This window comes from Furipterus horrens, unplaced genomic scaffold (genome assembly GCF_987537825.1).
Source record: "Furipterus horrens unplaced genomic scaffold, mFurHor1.1.pri manual_scaffold_13, whole genome shotgun sequence".
NCBI lineage: Eukaryota > Metazoa > Chordata > Mammalia > Chiroptera > Furipteridae > Furipterus > Furipterus horrens.
In genome coordinates, this window is record NW_028327183.1 from 17,853,520 (window position 1) to 17,872,968 (window position 19,449).

Here is a 19,449-nt window from a genome sequence, read left to right on the forward strand (position 1 = left end):
GGAATGCCTGCTGGGGTGATCCTCAGAATACCTGACAATTCATTTGATCAGTACAGTGACCATTCAGAATGGATTAACCACTCACACAATGAACGCTGGTGTCTCTGTACTGGAACATCTAACTGAACATCAGGTCTGCTCTTTATTCCTCTCCATTTGTACAAATCCTACCTATCCTTCAAGGTGTGGTTTAAGTTACATTTTATGAAGACTTTCTTGTTTTTTATGGTTCTATTTCTTGATTCTGAATTTCGACACTACTTATAGCCTATGCCTCCCACTTGTCCCTGTATCATGTGCTATCTTCTATTATTCTATTTTTAATATTCCCCACTGCACAGTATTATGCAAATACAAACATTTCAAAATTATTTTTGAACATAGAATATTCTGGAAAAACTACCCAGAGATGATGTTTAAAAGTGCTGTATTTGATATAGTACTAATTTGAATTTCCTTTGTGGACTGAAGTTTGGTATCCAAGTAGCCCCTTTTCTGTTAGAGGAGCCATGTGAAAAATTATACTTTAGCAAAGAACTGTAGCATCAACACACTGTCACCAGTGTCTTTTCCACTGTGGGGTTCCTTTTCTCATACATTCTGCCTATTTCCCTGACAATAAGACCCTTTGCTCCTTTTATTTTATCCTGGAGAACTGTGTGTGAGATCTGCTGTAGCAGTGGAAGAATTCAGTTTTTACTAGAACCTATGTAGAGTTGTGTATGATTCTGTATATATTTAGTCACAGTTTCAGATTTGAGGAGCATAGGTCATTTCTTTTCAGAACAAAAAATAATCACATATTCAGATAGATCTATAGGACATTCCCTACCTAGTATTAGGCTTTTGTTGAAAATTTCATTTGATGATTTTGAACTGGGAACGTATTTTTTTCCTCACAAGAAACGATATCAAGAGAGCAAGGTTTCCAGCTAGCCCTGCAGTGACTCATTATCAGCCCCCAGCAAAGAAGGGGGTCTGCGCTGGGCCAACGGGACTTCAAGAAAGAAAAGTGGGGATGGATTCTCTGAGAAAGGCTTTGGGGGAGGCATCTCCAAGACACAGGGTGTCATCCCTGGTGATAGCTAATGTATTTATTTTGTAAAGCTAGAGTAGGGTGTAACTGGCCTTACAAAGCAGGTGGGATTAAGTGAGGAATTACCAGTTGCTTGCTGACCACAACTATTATGAGCCCTGTAGGACACTAAAGTGAGCATTAGAACAAAATCAGAAGAGCTAGTTCCAATCCTGGCTCTGCTACAACCTCTCCCGTCGGCTCTGAGCATGTCACTGCACCTCTCTGGGCCTGTTGGCACATCTCTGAAAGAAGGGCTCTGCTCTCCAAGGCTTCTTTCAGCTAGAGCAGACCATGACAATCATCTTTCCTACAATGCCATTTCTCCCCAAATCCCTGTTCTGTCCTCTTCATGCTGCCTCTGTATCTTGCTTTTATTTCATTCTGGGGAATCTGGCCACCCCTTTCACTCATCCCACTTCCTCTCACCTTCCTTCCCCATAGGCTAGCAATAATAAAACAGAGAAGGGAAAACCACGTACATACCTATCGTTATCACAGGCTATATTCTATTTAATATGAACACGTCCATGCTTATTCTCTCTCTTAACCTGAAAGCGTCTTGAGAACAAAGACTATGCCTTTTTTGTTTATCTCTAAAATAAATTTGAAGCACCTGATGAATTTGGAAAATATTTAATAAAGACAGTGATATGAACATGTTGAGTTAAAAAGTAGTATTCCCTCACGATTAATTTATTTTTTATTTTCAAAGCAAAGGAAACAATGATGCCTTGCTAAAATCATGGAGAGCAATGAGGCATTTGGGAAAACAACTGAGATTTGGAAGAAAAGAGATTAAAATCAGCTAGCTGGCTTATTTACATTTGATTTCTGCATGGCATTCTCCCAGACAAAAAAACCTGGCTTACCTATTGGGACATCTCAAATCAAATTTTGATTAACATCCAAATGCTGCATTTGGGGATTACAAAGGATATAAGGAAACTTTTTGAGGGGTGGTAGAAATATTTGATACCTTGATTCTGGTGGCAGCTACACAGCTGTGTTTGCTAAAATTCACACAATAGTACACCTAATAAAGTAAGTTCCATTGAATGTAAGTTATGCTTTAATAAACCTGACTTAAAATAAAAAGATTGTAAAAGACACCTACATCTGCGCTAAAACAAAAATAATCAAGTAAAATGGTCTGTAGACTTATTCATTCACTTGTCTTAAACTCATAAAAGCAAACTTCAAAAATATAAGAAATAACATTTTAAAAATTAAACAAATTGACCCAGGAAAAAATAGTATCCATTTTCTATTCTTTTGCTATTCCTGATTACATGGCAGAAAGAAAGTTGGTGTGTGTTTTTCTGCTTTAGTGAGCAGTAAAAAAAAAAAAAAATTTTTTTTCTAGCATTCCCCTAGAGACTTCCTCTTTTATCTGAGAGACATGGACATGCCTAGCTCCAATAATATCTGGGAGAATGTGTATCTAGCTATTTTAGCATCTACAGTTGGAAGTAGGCAAGGGACAAGGAGATTAGCAATGGGTATTCTATAAGCAGTGTCTACAGTAATGACCTAAATACACAATGCATTAAGTTAGAAGAAAACTATAAAATAAACCCAATTTTGATGGAGAAAATTAAAGAGTAAAGAGCAGAAAATAATGAAGCAAAAAGCCTACAAGGACTACTTAAAACCATTACCTGGTTCTTTAAAAATTCAATATAATTGTGAAATCTCTGGCTATCCCAATCAAGAAAAAATAGAAGAGATACAAATAAACCACAAAAGATAAGGCACATAAATACAGACAGGGAATTTTTTTTCAAATGTAAAAGAAAGTAAGGTATAAATTAATGCAAACAAATCTGAAAATCTAAATTTAAAAGATTGGTTTTCCCAGAGAAAAATATCATAAAAATTGGCTCAATAAGATAAGATAGTATTACAGAAGAAATTTTAATAGTCAAAGATATAGTCCTTAATAAGACTCCAGACCAAATGGTATTACGGGTGAATTATATTAAAACTTGAAGAATAATTCTTAGGTTAAATAAATTTTCCAGGATGTAAAAACAGTGAAAAGCCTCCCAAATAACTTTATATGGCTAGCATAATCTTGATTATTAATCCATACAAATAATAGCAAATAACAACAGAATAAGCCGATTTAATCTATGAAAATATGTTGAAATGCTAAATAAATGAAACTGCACTGTTTTAAAGTATAACGTGTTCCTAATAGATATAAGAGTCAAGTTACTGATTAAAATTTATGTCTGGAATGCAAGGATAGTTTAACATTAGGAAACCTATTAACTTAATATATTACAATATCAGATTAAGTTAGAAAACCCATATAATTATCTTAAAAGATGCCAAAAATAGTAGTTTAACACCTATTCCTAACTAAAAGCAACTTTAAAAATCCTTTTGCAAGCTGAGAAAAAGAAAAAAAATACCTTAATCCAATAAAGGCATATATCAGAAATCCATAATGAACATTCAAGTAAAGGTGTTTGGCAAAGATGGCTAGCTGTACCCTACTACCAACCAGTTCCCCTTTTCTTCCTTAGAAACACAAGCCCTGATTTTTAGCCAGGCTCATGGTTGCCTGGAATAAAAGCTACATGTCTCAGTTTCCCTGACCATTTGGTATAGCCACGTAACTAGATTGGCTAAGTCTGACCAATGGATATAATCAAAACTATTAGAGTTACTTCAAGAAACCGTCTTTGTCAACAAGGATGAATTTTGAAAGTCCACAATAACAAGTTACAAGAGGCTACACATTATAATATGAATTATGTAAATGTTAAATATACCTAAGATAATAAATATAACTTAGAGATGCACATAAAAATTATAAAAATATTTTAAATGTGCATAAGAGTAAAACACATCAATATCAGAATGAATGGGAAGAGAAGGGGTTGTTGCTTTAGCTATATTTGTAATATTTTATTCCCTCAAAACTAGTAAAAACAAAATCAAAAGGGTTCTGAACCAAATTTGGCAGTTAACAGCTATTAAACCTAGATTACATTAAATTAAGGTCATATTATTTTATGTGCTCTTTAATGTTCTTAAAATATCGCATAATTTAAAGAATTTAAGTTTTATAAAATAAAGACTTGAAACAAAAGGAAATCAAAATAAAACAGTGACTGTTGAAAGAAGGAGACATCCCAAACACTTCCCTTTGTTCTTCTCGGATTTCAGGATGATTGAACACACATGAGCCTCAGGGCTTGGCCTAATTGCCTTTCCCCCCCAAGTAAGTGTCCTAAAACAAAGGCTACAAGTGGTCTCTTTGACTTGTCATATCCCAGAGACTGTTCTGATGAGGGTATCAATTGAGACGTCCTATTACTAGCAATAGATTATCAAATGACTACAGTCAGAGTAAACTATCCTTGTGCCTTTATTTGCTGCAGGGTTATGTGGTGTTTTGTTATTGTTGTTTGCTGAGTTTAGTGAAGTGGAATCAAGATAGTAGAAAATAAAAGCCTCTTCATAAGAACAACACAAAACAGAAAACCTAACAAGAAATATGCAAGACCTACATGGAAAAAAACTAAAAATTTACTGAATATTATTAAAGAAATCAAACAAATGGAAAGATATTATGTCTGTTCTCTAGATAAGAGCACTTGATATTTTATTGATATTGATCCTCTCCAAATTAATCTACACATTTAAAAGAAATCCCAATAAAATGGTCCTCGATAAGCTAATTCTCAGATTCACCTGAAATATAATTGTTAGGTAGGATAGATAGTAAGCCTAACAGAATCTCCAGGAATATTTTTTTAAAGGCAATGAGAAAAAGTGATTACTATCAGAAATCTAAATATATTATAAAGCTTTAATAATTGAAACAAGGTGGTATTGACAGGAAAATAAAATAATAGAACAGAATAGAATCCAGAAACAGATTAATATATATATAAAATTTTAATGTAATAAATTTTGTATTTTACATCAGAAATGTAGTTTTAAAATAATATCTATGCATATATTAGATATGTGTTTATATCTTAACTGTAACATTAACATTCATAAATATAAATCCCAACTGGATTAAAGAGTTAAACATAACGAACAACAAATTTATAAAACTAACAAAAGAGAATATAGTAACATATTTCTCTATTTTGTGGTAGGGAAGGTCTCCTTAAGCTAAAAACAATACCCAGAAGTTATAAATAAAATGTACAAGTTGGGTTTCACAAAAACTGAGAAACCAGGGAGAAAATATTTGCAACATGTATAATTGAAAAATGGGTTAATAATCAGAATGTAAAAGAGATCCTAAAATCAGTAAGAAAAATCCAATCAAAAATGAGAAAAAATATGAAAAGACAAATGTAGAAAAAGAACCAAATTGGCCAATATTCATGCCCTTCTTTTCTACAATGAGAAAACAGGTCAGAAGAGAATAAATGATTCTGTACTGTTAATTGTTTCCATCTATACTGACAGTTTTTCAAGTAGCATTTGTATTCCTTTGCTGGTGTTTTTGTTTTCTTTTCCCAATGTGAGAATCAGGTTTTTCAGTCCAGCTTTGACTTTGCTTGCAACTTCTTGATCAGAACTCTGGAGAAGACTAGAAAGAACAATGGCACCTTGACTCACACTAGCCCAGGATTTGGGGTTCTTCATACCAATCTGCTCTATGAGTGTTTTAGCAAAAGAGACTTCCATTTTCTTTCACCTTTTTATCTTGCTTCATTAACCACTTCAGAACAAGATGTCCCTGCAGGATGTTCTGCAATGTGAAGCTCTCCATCTTTGCCATCAGGATGCAGTTCTGCTGCTGCCAAACTGACAGTGGCGTTCATGGCAGGCTGAGTGTCTCCAATGGCAGCTCCCAAAATGTCATATGCCAACACACACTTCTTGGGCGTGATCTTGCAGGTAGCTTAACGAAGCGGGAGAGATGGATTCTAAGAGTTCTCTGTGTCAAATCCCTGGATCTTTCTTACTGTGTGTGTTTCCCTGTCCTTTCTCCAGAACTTCAGTGATTTCTCATACTGCATGTGCAGGATCTCTAGGGCTTAGGTGCAATAGGACCTTCCTCCCATATTTGCCATTTACTATGTTAGGCAAGGAACGAATAATTTCTGATATGATTATCTGCTTCAAAAGCTTAAGTATCATCAATACAATCAAATGCTGCCAATAAAAGTCTTCATTGTTTTCACACTCACTTTCCTGTCCTTGGGCGTGCAGTGCCACAGGCAGTGCATGGCCACTCTGGGGCGATCGTGTGCGTGCACCAGGTATGCCACCGCTTGACGGATGGCTTTGATCATTTCTGATATTAGTTTTGGGGGTGCAGAGGTAAAAAAAAATGTCCAAGAATACTTTATGTACCAATGACTGCTTAACAGCTTCTTTTTGGGCCACTGGAGTTGTAATCCATGGTAAACTCTAGCTTTTCTGGCTGTGTCTCTCATACTTGGTCCAGAGTCTGCTGACTTGTAAAGCTGAAATGTGTTCCGGTGGAGCTCCTCTGTCAACATGTTCCTCTGCTCCAAAATGGCCTTGTCATTGTATGCTCCTCCGTGATGGCCGATGTTCCACATGTCGGAGCGAGCATCTTCCTCATATGCCCTTTAAAACTTCTTATTATCTGCAATCTGTGGTTTACTCCCATACATGAGGTTTTTTTTTAACAACATTTCTGGAATATTTAGCTTTTCTTAATTTAATTGAATCATCTCCCAGTTTCACAAAGCCTGTTTGCTCTGTTCTTCATTGCCATACTCAGGGTAACACTGGATCACACGAGTTGAATCATGTGAAAACGCAATGGTTTTCATTTTTCCTTGAATCAACTTCTGCAAATCACTTACAAACTTCATTCTTTTTCTTTGTCACGGTCTTTTCTTCTTACGATTTCCCACACTTGCTTTGCCCAGAAAACAGTATCATAGCTGGTTCTCTCACTGAGTGGTCTGCGTTGCTTCTGTTCTTTCCTCTCGTTTTTGAAATCATCTCATTTGGGTTTCTTGGCTGCTGATTCATCACTTTTGCTGTCCGGCTGGAATTTTCTCCTCTGGTTGAATTTATTTGCCTGCTGGGATTTGTTCTCTGGCATTTTATCCTCTTGCCGCTTATTCTTGAACTGCTTCTCACCTTTTTCCCTTTTTTCCTGGTTTTGTAGCACTTTTCTGAAAGTTCTTAGATGAGATTTTAGGCCCACCTTCCTTAACCACTTTTCTTGGGAATGTCTTTGAAGAACCAGAATCACTGTTTTTATAAAATCTGTTTTTTTGCAGGGTAGATGTCTTTGTACCTTTTTGTGTGGTTTTTTTTTATTTTTTATTTGACTTCCATCATAGCAACTGTGATGTTTTCTTTCCTGTTACATTCAATTCTTCAGTAAGTCTTCTTCAATCCCCTTTTAAACTACCACTAACTCTCCAACTTTTACCTGTACTGCCACCACCTTAATCCAGACTATCATCAATAATCTTCAATTATGTAATCAACAATAGTACAAATTACATACGTTTTCTAAAGAAACCACGGCCTAGCATGTTTCTCCCTTGCTTATAAGTCTTCACTGTTTTCTACAAATGGGAGTGTATTCCATTGTAGAGAAAATCTAAACTTCCCTGCCATGGCCCTTCCCCTCTAATGTTATTTTGCATCGCTGTACTCCTGGCTCACGACATTAGTTCCTTTTCTATAGCTCCCACCTCAGGAACTTAGCCCAGATCACTGCTTCTGTTTCAAGTAGTTTCCCTTGGCTTCCAGGTTCCAGGGTTGCCTCTTGTCATGCTTTAGATCAACTTAAAGATTGCTTCTTCAGACTCCCCTGTTCTCCATCTCAGTACCCAGTCGTTTCACTCCCAGCGCTCAGAAATTGCACCTGTAGACCCAGGTTGTAAACTTGGCACCTGGCAGTGATTTGGTGTAAAACGAATGTTTGTCAAATGTACAAAAAAAAAAAAGGCTGAACACAACTAGCGCAGGCCAGTTTAGAGGGCGAAGGTAGTCCAGCTAATATCTCAGGACAAGGTGGCAGAAAGGAGTCATAAGCCCATCCTGGTCTCCAGGCTCCCGTCAATCTCCAAACTCCCAGAAAAGCAAAGACCACAGAAGGTGTGAACACCTCTAGTCTCACTGGTTCCATTCCAGAGCCAGTCATGAGGCGAATCCCTACCAGGTACAGTCGCCACGCCCACCACACTCACCGCACACATGTCTGGTACCTGTTCTTAATAAATATATTTGTGCACAAAGGCACATGCACGAGAATGAGCAGGTATGCTGAGTGCAGCATTGTTTTAGCAATAAAAAAGAAATATCTACCAACTGGTGAGTGGTTAAATAATATGTGGTATATTTATGCAACACAATGCTATGCAGCTATCATTAAAAACATAAGATGGATGTGTATATATACCCATATGGAAAGATACCCCAGTGTTATGATGTTAAGTGGAAAAAAACAAGTCACCAAAAAATATCTAAAATAGAACCGTGTTTATGGAAAAATAACCCAGTATGTGTGAAGATAGATATACTATAGATAAACACATGCATGCATATGAATGTATTATATATAAATGCAAATTTAATATATACAAGATACATGCCAGATTGTTAATACTAATCTCTGTGCAAAGGAGAAGTTTGGGTGTGAGAGAGCTGGTACAGGAATGTATTGTATATTATTTCATATTGTTTTACTCTTCTACAATGAGAATATATTCATGCATTACATTTTTAATTAAAAAGTTGAATGTCTCCAAGGTTATTATATTCCAGTGTCAGCCTCACTCATTTGTATCCTGATATGCTCTCTTGGGTGGCAATGAATGAGATGAAGTAATGGCCAATGTGCTAGGAATTTCGTTTAGAAGAGCATTGTGCTAGGGAACATTAGTCAGCCATGTGAGCCCCCATAGGAAAAAAAGGTTGAAAACTGTGTTCTGTCCATGCCCCATTGTTTCATTTCCTCCAGCAGAATCAAGAAACAAAAGAAGCATCATGTTGCCTTTACTGTGGTCACAATGTGTCAAAAGCACAAGAGGGTTTGGTTTTTGGTTTTTTTGTTTTTGTTTTTGCAGTTTAGACATATTTCATACTTACAGAATAGCTCTATCTGCCGTATTCTGAGTAATTTTAAATAAATAAATATTTCCCTGCTGACATCGAATACTATGAAATAAATTACAGGGCTCGGGGTACATAAATGAGTTTGCTGGCAGTCCCTCCTTGTAACTCTCAAGTGAGGATCAGAAAATATAAGATGTTTTGTAGCACTCTGGCTCACCTTTGCAGGATTTAAAAATGTTCCCTTATATGCAAGCATTCTCAGTTGTTGTACTGGTTCTTTCTAATTTATACACAGGCATGCTTGTGCTAACACATGAGAACGAACACACACACACATACACATGCACACACACTCACAGAGCCAGAACTGCTTGTCTCAATCCAAGGCTTTTTTCTGGATAAGTATTGCTTGACCTTGTGTCTTTTCACCATTGACATCTTTTTAATGACTACCCAGGGTTACAGCTCACTGACCCATAGGCCAGTGACAACCTTCTGGAGCAGCTCTGTTTAAATAAGATCCCCTTCCCTTCCTCCTTTTCTCCTTGATTTGACAGGACAGAATTGAGTTGATAGGGTATGAGAAGGTAGCAAATTATTTCCATTCAGATATGTTAATAATGATAGAAATAACCAAAATAATGATAATGATCACTAGTGTTATTGAGCATTTGCTACTTGCCAAATGCTATTCTAGGGTTTCATTTAATCTTCATAACAACTCTGCAATCTAGATACTATCATTAATGTTACTATGTCCATTTCACAAATGAAGAAAACAAGGTGTGCACAGATTAAATACCTCGCTCCAAGGTCAGAGAGCTAGTCAGTGATCTAAATCTGTCTCCACACATACTGGATTATTTTTCCATATATTAGATTATGTTTTAGATATTTTTTCAGTGACTTAATTTTTTCCACTAATATAACATCAGGATGTATTTCCATATGTGTACATACAGACCCACATTGTTCTTTATAACAGCTGCATAGTATTGTGTTGGATAAATATACCATATTTTATTTAACCTCTGGCCACAGCCCTCCACTACCATCTCCCTGATGAAGACAGGCTCAACAGCCTGGGGTGTATCTTTTCATACTTTTCTCCTTATTCATACCAACATAAAGGTACACACACACTTACATAGAGGTCTTATTTGCGTGCGTGTGCGTGTGTGTGTGTGATGTGGTGGTTACATTTACCAGAAGTTCTTTCCCTGTATGGTTCTGTGCTAGGATTGGCCATAGAAATTTTCACGTGTTTTAGAAGACAAAAACGAAGCAGCAGGGAAGATTACATTGGGAAGTTTGTTATAGGGTCAGGTACTGTAGCAGCCTATACACATTTTTGTAGATCTGCTGGCTCACCTTGTTAGCATCAGACAGCAGCTGGGCCCACAGATTTACCAGTTCTCACAGGCTCTCTCCCGTCAGCGCCTACTCTTGGGTCAGCTGCATGTTCCACTCCATGACCAAGGGCATCAGCCTCTCCTGAGGGTCACCCACATCATCAAAGTCAGCGGTTTGGAGGAAACGGAAGAGCTGCTTGGGTTCCAGCTCATCCTTTTAGTTTCCAATTTATCTTTGGAATGGCATGTCACTTGATGTCCATCTTTTCCTTCCAGAAGCCTGCCCTGAAGACTTCAGGCCCAACACTGGAAGCAAAAGCAACAGTCATATTTAAACTCTTTAACCAGCTCCAATCTTGACCTTGAATTAGGTCAAATTCCTGTAATAAATTCCTTATTCTGTATGACTCCTAGAGGTTCTCCTTCTCCGATCAAACCCTGACTAATACAGTGTCTTCATTTTTACCTAAACAGGATCAAATTATATTTGTCAATTTCAACTTGCTTTCTTCATTGATAGATTAAATAGAGAGTCTTGCAAGTCAGTACATCTCTCCCTCACTCCCATCTATTTGTCCATACACATTTGCAGTCAATCATACTAAATTATACATATATGGTATAAATCATACAGTCTAAGTTTGCTTAATGGTGCATTATTTTTTTCTTTTTTTTTCTTTTCTATTTTTCCCCAACTTATGTTCCACATCCACCATCCAAACAGCTTGCATTAGCAACCTTATGCATCCTTCTGAAATTTTCTTCATGCTCATAGATCAGTATATGAACTATGCAAACACTATTGCTTAAGTATATTTCTCCCCACCAAATTGAGCTATAAATTTTTCATATGTTAAATTCAAATATATATTATGATCTATTTCTCGATTTTCTATTCTGTCCACTAATCTATTTTTTCTCATGCTGATAGCATATTGACTATAGAAGCTGTATAACGTGTTTTTATATCTACTAAAGGATCTACACACACATACACTGTTCTTTTTCATATCTTCTAGATCATTCTAGGATATGTATTCTTGCATATAAATTTTAAACTAATAACTACTCATTTTTTAAAATTATGTTAGAATCCTCACTGGAAATGTACTTTCTTTTATATTAATTTGGGAGAATTACCATTTTATCATCTTTGGAGTCCTACTGAAGAACATGAAATGTCTAATTATTTAGATCTTGTTTTATGTCCTTCAGTAAGACTAGTTTCCTTTATATAATTCTTTGCCTTTCTTTGTGATTTTATTCCTAATTATTTAATAGTTTTTGTCATTGTGAACAAAATATTATTTTCCATTTTTATTTCTAGGTCTATATTGCTAACGTACAGAAAACATTTACTTTTAGTATTTATCTTGTATTCAACCTCTTTAACAGACTATTTATTAATTCTATCAGTTGGAATTTAGTCAGAGAAGCAGGACAGCTAGTATGATGACATGGGGTGAATAACAGGAAGAAGACTTTACGTGGGAGAAGGAGGTTGGGAGGATCAGTAAAAAGTCACTACCTAGCCTTCTTAAGAGTGTGTTCATGGAAATCTGGGAAGCTGGACACATATGCAGGCACCAGAGAGGGAACGTGAAGGGGAAGTGGGGGGCAGGTTTCTGGAAAGCTGGCATCTCTGCACAGCTCCCACTTCTGAGGTCATCATTTGGTGGTGGACCTGGGGCCACTTTTGGTCAGCAGGTCTGGCAGCCAGGAAGTAGAGTTGGACGTGGAGCAAGGGAGAACAACAACAAGCGGGTTCACTGGGCAACACGGCGTCTGTCCTTCATCAGATCTGACCCAGAGCTTCAGAGATCATGGCTGCTGCTCCACTTCCACCTCCCAAATCTCACGTGACTTTCAGTTTGCCCAACTCTTACACAACAGGGAAAGGCTTCTGAAAAACAGTTGCCTTTGTCATCTCTTCAACATTAGGACAATCGAGCACACTTTTCCTAGTAGTTTCTTTTCCAATGCCTATGCTTCTTCTTTACTTTTCCTGGCTCCTTGCAGTCACTAGAACTTGACAATGTTAAAGTAATAATTGTATAAATGGAGTTTTTTATTTCAATTGATGATGTTTTAGAATTTTGTTATTTAGAACATTTTATGTTGGTTTCTGGAAAACGACTGTCATAGTTAAGTAGAGTCCTTCTACTTACTACTTATTAGGACTGACTTTTGAATTATATTAAATGCCTTTACAACATTGGATATAATTTTGTTTTTCCTTTTGGATTTGTTGACAAAATGAATTATGTTGACACATTGTTGATAGATTTCCTGTTATTGAAATATTCTTTTATTCTTGGATTAAACCCTTCTTGGTCATACTGAATTATTCTGGTACATTGCTGGATTCCATTTGTTACTACCTTATAACTTTTGCTTTTATATTCAAGAATAAGATTATCCTCTTTAAGACTGATCTGAGTAAATTGCATTTTTCTGTGACACTTCAAAATGAAGATTCAATAATTTGAGTAGATCGCCTGAGGCATTAATAGGTGATGAGCAGGACAGGAAAAGGAAAGGAAATTCAGTGTTCACTCTCACAAAAGCTTTCCTATTGGTTGGCCTCTGGGACCTGAGATAAATTACTTACTGCACAGCTGATCTGCAGTCTCTCATGTCTCTCTCTTCGGCATGTTTTATTTTTTCATTACATACTCATTAATGAGAATGATCATCCACTATGATGTTTTCATTTGACAGATTTAATTAGTCATTCATTTACTGCTGAGAAGATATAGGACTATATTCAATATAAAACATTTTTCTATTTTACCTGAACTCAGTAGGAAATAAGCACTATTTTCTGGTAATCCCCTCAACAAAAGTAATATTTATACAATGTTAAAAACATAACTGATTCCATAAAGACCTCCTAGGAATCCAAGTTTTTTCATATATGTCAAGCACAGTGATTTCAGTAAGGTTGAATCAAGTTCACTCCCAGAGCCTAATGTTGTCATTCAATTAAAAAATCCAATCTTCTACTTCATATATCCTCTAAATATATAGATTTCCTACTTGAATTACTAAAATAAAGCAGAGATCTACATACATTGATGATTTGTAGTCTATTTCATATGAGGGAAAAGGAAAAGCTTGCTCTTTTTACTTGCCTTTGTATAGAGGGTATAGACTTGTGGGGCAAATGCCAGGCTTTTGTTGGAACAGCTCAGAAACAGAGCAAGGACTTTTAGGGGTCGAAGAATCCATAAAGGCAAATTGGTCTGCGCCTGCCTCAAGCTGTGGTGTTAATATTAGTAGACAGGATGCTGTAGAAATGTGAGAGAGAAAACTATAAAAAGTGATACTTAAATTGCTGTGCAGCTTGAATTTGAGCCCTTTTGCATTATCCCAGAATCATTACTAATAGAGGGAAGCAGAGACCCAAGCCCAATGAAAAGCTGTAGGAAGCTACAGAACACATGAAAATCCCAGCTGGTGAAGAAAATCTATCACTTTGGCAAAACAGTGTGATTGAAAATCTTTTAAACATGCATCAGCTACAGGGGCTGAATGTTAAGAAATATAAGATTAAGATGATTCTGGGGAGAACTGGGGTCACTCATGCTCACCCCTATAAGAAAAGCTTGCCTATGCTGTATTGAGTCACACGCCATTAGAGTGATAAGGCAAGTTCAGCTGCTTGAGACACATCTTTCCTATAATGCATATATCAAAATACACAGCAGAGATGTTATGGCTCAGCTCCCTGAATTGAGTGATATCCAAAATGAAGATTCGATATTAAATAGTTCTGTTGCTTTATTATTAGAGTTATAAAAAAAATCTAAGTGCTAAGTTCTTTTAAATATATTGTCCTTTATACCAAGCTAGCAATACCATAAATATAATAACTGAGTTAGAATATTTAACAACTATTTATCGATCACCTACTATGTACAAAACTATAAAGATAAATCAGAAGTGGTCCTGGACCTCGAAGAGTAAAGTTTCATGCCCTAGTAAGAGAAATAGACATAAATAAATAACTGTAACACCAAGTTACTGTAATAAGAATAGCAATGAAGGAGTAGAATGCTGTCAGGGTAAGTGGGGGGAGAGGAGGAGGAAAGATGAATAAAGGGGATAGTTGGGAAAAGATTAGTTTATATAATATTCCAATGTGGTTGATGACTTCTTGTCCTGATTTGATTACTAACGAGTAGCATGACCCTCAGCAGGTGTCTGGGCTTTTGTTTTCTCACCTGTAAAATGCAATATTATTTCATAATGATCTCTCAGGTTCTCCTTCAGAGCAAAGTCTCTTTAATTTTATTTTGTTCTATTCACATAGCAGACTGGCAAGTGTAAAACTATTGTCAAAAAAAAATGCTTAGAAACACTTTGCTATAAAATAGTTTTAGCAACATCCTTAGAGCATTTTACATTTACTTTGTACTGTGTATTTATTTCCTCTTCCTTTACAGGTCTGCATCAACACACTGGGAAGTCAAAAGTGAACCTCTCTCAAAGCAGCTTATTTAGACTCGGGTAAGATATGTTGAAATATAGAAAAGTACAAAGAATAATATAATAATCACTTATATTCCACATTTAAAAAATAAAATATTAAACTAAAGATAAAATCTCCGTAACTACCACCACACTCTCTAATTCTTTTCTCACTCTCCAGAAGCAATTACCACAATTTTCTTTAAATCTATACTTCTAATTCTTCTTTCATATCTTAACATACATACATCCACATGCACAAATTCATAAGCAATACATAAATTATTTGGTATGTTTTAAAATACTGCATATTTTGCTTCTGGCTTTTACTATTTGATTTTTTATAAATCTGTTTGATAGTTTATTCTTTTCATTGCAATATAAAGTTCCATCATATGACTTTATTTTTTATGGGTTTTTGGATTATTTTCAAATGTCTGATATGACAGTCAATGCTGCAATGAGCATACATGTACGTGTCTCCTTCTAAACATATATGAAAGCTTCTCTCAGACATACCCTGAAAAGGAATAACCTGTTATAGAAATGTGCATTTCTAAATTTTGTTGGTATTGCCATGTGCATTCCAAAGTGGTTATACCAATTTTCACTCCCACCAGAGTTGCATGAAGTCCCCACATTCTTACCAACATTTGATATTGCCTAACATTTAAATTTCTGACAATCTGGATAAAAATGGTATCACATTGTTGTTTAAATAGTGAAAGCATTTTTTGGAGTATGCTTATTGGCCAAGCAGATTTATTCTTCTGTGAGCTGCTGTTACACGTCCTTTGCCATTGTCCTATTAATGGCTTGTTTTTGCCACTCATTGAAGTACAGGAGATATACATATATACATACTCTAGTACCAAGCCTTTACCTTTTAATTTAGGCTGGAAATATCCTCTAGTCTATCGTAGATCTAGCAAACTTTAAAATTTTTTGTTTTATTAAAATTTTGATGATTTTCAAATTTTAATTTCATTTAAGAAATCCTTCCTTACTTTTAAGTAACGCTGATATATTGAATTTGTTGTTGTTGTTTTCTTTAGGCCTTTAATCTATCTAGAAAATATTTTGTGGGGACATTGAGGTAAGAAATCTATTTTTATTTTTTTTCCATATGGATGGGTAGCTGTCCAAATCCTATTCTTTCACTCAAAGATTTAAGAAGTCACTTCCTTCAAATACTAAGTTTCCATATATGCTTGGGTATGTCTCTGGACTCTTTATATTGATCTATTTATCTAGCAGACTCATAATTAACAATTTCTTGAATCCTTAAGTAATTGATTATATTTAGTAAAAGAAAGTTGGTTTAATGTATAGATCCATTTCTAATACCTAATATCCAAGGATTTTTTCTCCACTCTGCCCTTCTGGGTAACCAGCGTCCTGGGGGCTACTGTCGAGGGATGTCCTTGTGAAGTAGGCAGATCACGGCAGAGCAAAGCCTGTAGGACAGTAAGGCACTGGTCCTGTACCCCAGGTGGCCAGATGGCCATCCAGCAAGTTCAGGATAGAAACTGGACAACTTGAAGACAAGATTCTGAACCAAGGGAGTTCTGGGTATTTGCAGTGTGCCTGTGTGGGATCTGTCTTTGACCTTTCCCTGGCAGCTACTGGGCAGTAGCCCACCTTCAGACCATTCTCCTGGTGAGGAGCCTTTGAGATGGTTTCTCTTTCTTCCTCCGTTTTACTCTCTACTGCTTCCTTTCTGTATCGCTCTTGTATCTGCTCTCCAAAACTTCTCGTCCCTTCTTTTCTTTCTTAATAGTTCTTAAGGACAAACAAACAGTCAGAAATAGAGCCCAGAACAACCAAATTTCTACAACAGTACAAGGGGAGCCCCACAAAATCCCAAATATATTTATTAAAAAATTGTGTATTTATTCTTGCATGTTTAAACCTCAGTCACCTTCAAAGTACTCTCCATTTGATGCTATACACCTATCAAGATGGTTTTTGCCACTGCTCAAAACAGATTTTGAACTCGTCGATTTTGATGCCTTTTAGTGCTTCTGCCATTTTTTGTTTCACTCTTCCACATTGGCAAAAGGTTTCCCTTTGAAGGCTTTATTCATCGGGGAAATGAAAAAAAACCTAACTCAGGGTGAGATCAGATGAATATGAAGGGTGGGGCATGGAGGTCATGTCATTTTTGGTGAAAAACTGCTGAACACTCAGCACAGTGTGGGCAGGTGTGCTCATAAATCACCAATCACGAAATGGGCAAACACCATTTTGAAAGAGTACGCCAAAAAATTCACTGAAGCCAAACGCAGCCTCTTGCAACAATGCCAGCTGGTACACTGATACAAATGAGTTCCTAGAATAGTTACCAAGGGAGGGAAGCCTGTACTACAAGGGGCCCACCCTCCAGAAGATAATTCCAATTTTGGTGGGGGGGGGGTCCCTTCTTATAAATTGTTTTCTCCTTCCTCGAGGACAAGAAATAACTTTCCAGGAGCAATAATGCCTCATTTTCATTCCCTGAGAATGAGGGAAAATGTTTTAACCCTTGCATTCAGGATGGTCTAAAAATAATTTATTAAAGAAAAGACCAAAGCAAAACAAAAGTGAAACCTGCAACCAAATAGTTTTCATATTAAAAAATAGGTTTAAAATTCATTTTCTGCTCCATGTGATTTAGAAAATTTTCCGTAAGTACAATGTTTGTTCTGTTGGATGACTTTCAGTCCTGATGTGGGTGGGGGGCAGAAATCGCTGAATCCTAATTTGGAAAAAATCTTTCCACTGTACCTCTTATCCAAATCCTTTCAAACTCTTAGAGCCCAATTTTTTTGAAAGGGGAAGTAACTTGATTGGCTCCCTTTCCATTCATCAATGCACTTTCTTGTGTCACTTTCAAGAAAGAAATTTCTAATTGTGCTACAAGATGGACTAAGGAAGTTAAAGTTGGAATGCCTAATGATAGTTGCCAAATGATTGTGAACATGAGCATTCCAGAACAAGTCGTCGTCGGCAGCCGTCCGTCTCGAGAGACGATGGTGTAGCTTCTTAAGAGTCCATCTGCACTGCCGAGAATGGCTGTGCAGTCCGACTCGGGAGTGACACAGTATCTGTCTCCTCCCGTGTTGAATCGACATCCTGCGATGACGCTGGAGTGTCCTCTCCAGTGAAGCTGAAGCTACAGAGCCTGGGCAGGGTGATATGGAGGGTCTGCTGTTGCCCATGCAGCAGACCCCCCCTCTCTTCGCAGCTGAAGGGTCCAAGGGAAAGACGGAGTCAATACAGCTTGGCTTCAGGTGCGCCGCAGGAGTTGCCGGTGTTGACTACAACGTCAAACCGCCTTAGGGACTCCGGCTCCGGATTTTCTGTCGGGGTTTACTCCCTTAGCCTTTCCCCTGAAGAGGTATGCCGCAAGGCAGCGGAGGTTTTTTGGAGTCAGAGTTTTCCTTCTCTGATGTGCCCTGACTGGAAGATCGAACCAGCGACACTTAGCTCGCAGGCCGACGCTCAATCCACTGAGCCAAACCAGCCAGGGTTAAGAAATTACTACAAACAACTATATGCCAAGACATTGGACAACCTGGGTGAAATGGAAAAATTTCTTGAAACATACAAGCTTCCAAACTGAATCAAGAAGAAGCAGAAAGCCTGAATAAACCAATGACAACTAGTGAAATAGAAGCAGTAATTTAAAAACTCCTGGCACACAAAAGCCCTAAACCAGACAGCTTCGCAGGCAAATTTTACCAAACATTTAAAGAAGAACAAACTCTTATTTTCAGACTATTCCAAAAAATACAAGAAGAAGGGAGACTCCTAAACTCTTCCTATGAGGCCAGTATTATCCTAATTCCAAAACCAGGTAAGGACACAACAGAGAAAGAAAACTATAGGCCAATACCTCTCATGAACATAGATGTTAAAAGCCTCAACAAAATATTGGAAATCAGGATCCAGCAATACATTAAAAGGATCATGCACCATGATCAACTAGGATTCATCCCAGAACAAGTACTACAGTAGATTCAACCCCATTGTAACATCCAGGGTATAAGAGAAAGGGTTCACACCTGCCCCCATGATGATAAAGAGTTAGGCATCAAAGTTGTAACATACTTTGGACTTCTTGAAAGATAATCACAGTTAGAAAGTGAAGTACTATTATTTTGTCTCTGAATTACCAGTTTTTCAATACTGCATGAAAATGTTGATTTACCAGCACTGGATTTGTTTTTCACTAATTATAAGATTACAAAATAATTTTTTCCCTAGATTTGGGAAATATTGTTAAATTAGGAATTGGAAAGAGTAAACTCTGAGTAAAATTTTCATAGTTAGGCATCATATTGCCTTTCCCAGATGTGCTTTATTATTTTCAAAAATAGATAAGTATAAATGATAAACACTTGCACTTAACTTATTTGAGTCAATTTATACTTAACAGGATTTTCTTTTAAAAATCACACGTGACAAAATAAAAAACATTTGAGTTAAAATGATTCCCATCTCTCTCCTGGTTCTAGAATTCTCAGACTCAGA

At 36.7% G+C, this 19,449-nt stretch overlaps 1 pseudogene; it reads right to left on the bottom strand.

Moving 5' to 3' along the window:
* Nucleotides 1-5,452: 5,452 nt before the first annotated feature.
* On the bottom strand, nucleotides 5,453-7,378 carry LOC149994154 (pumilio homolog 3 pseudogene; annotated as a pseudogene).
* Nucleotides 7,379-19,449: the final 12,071 nt, after the last annotated feature.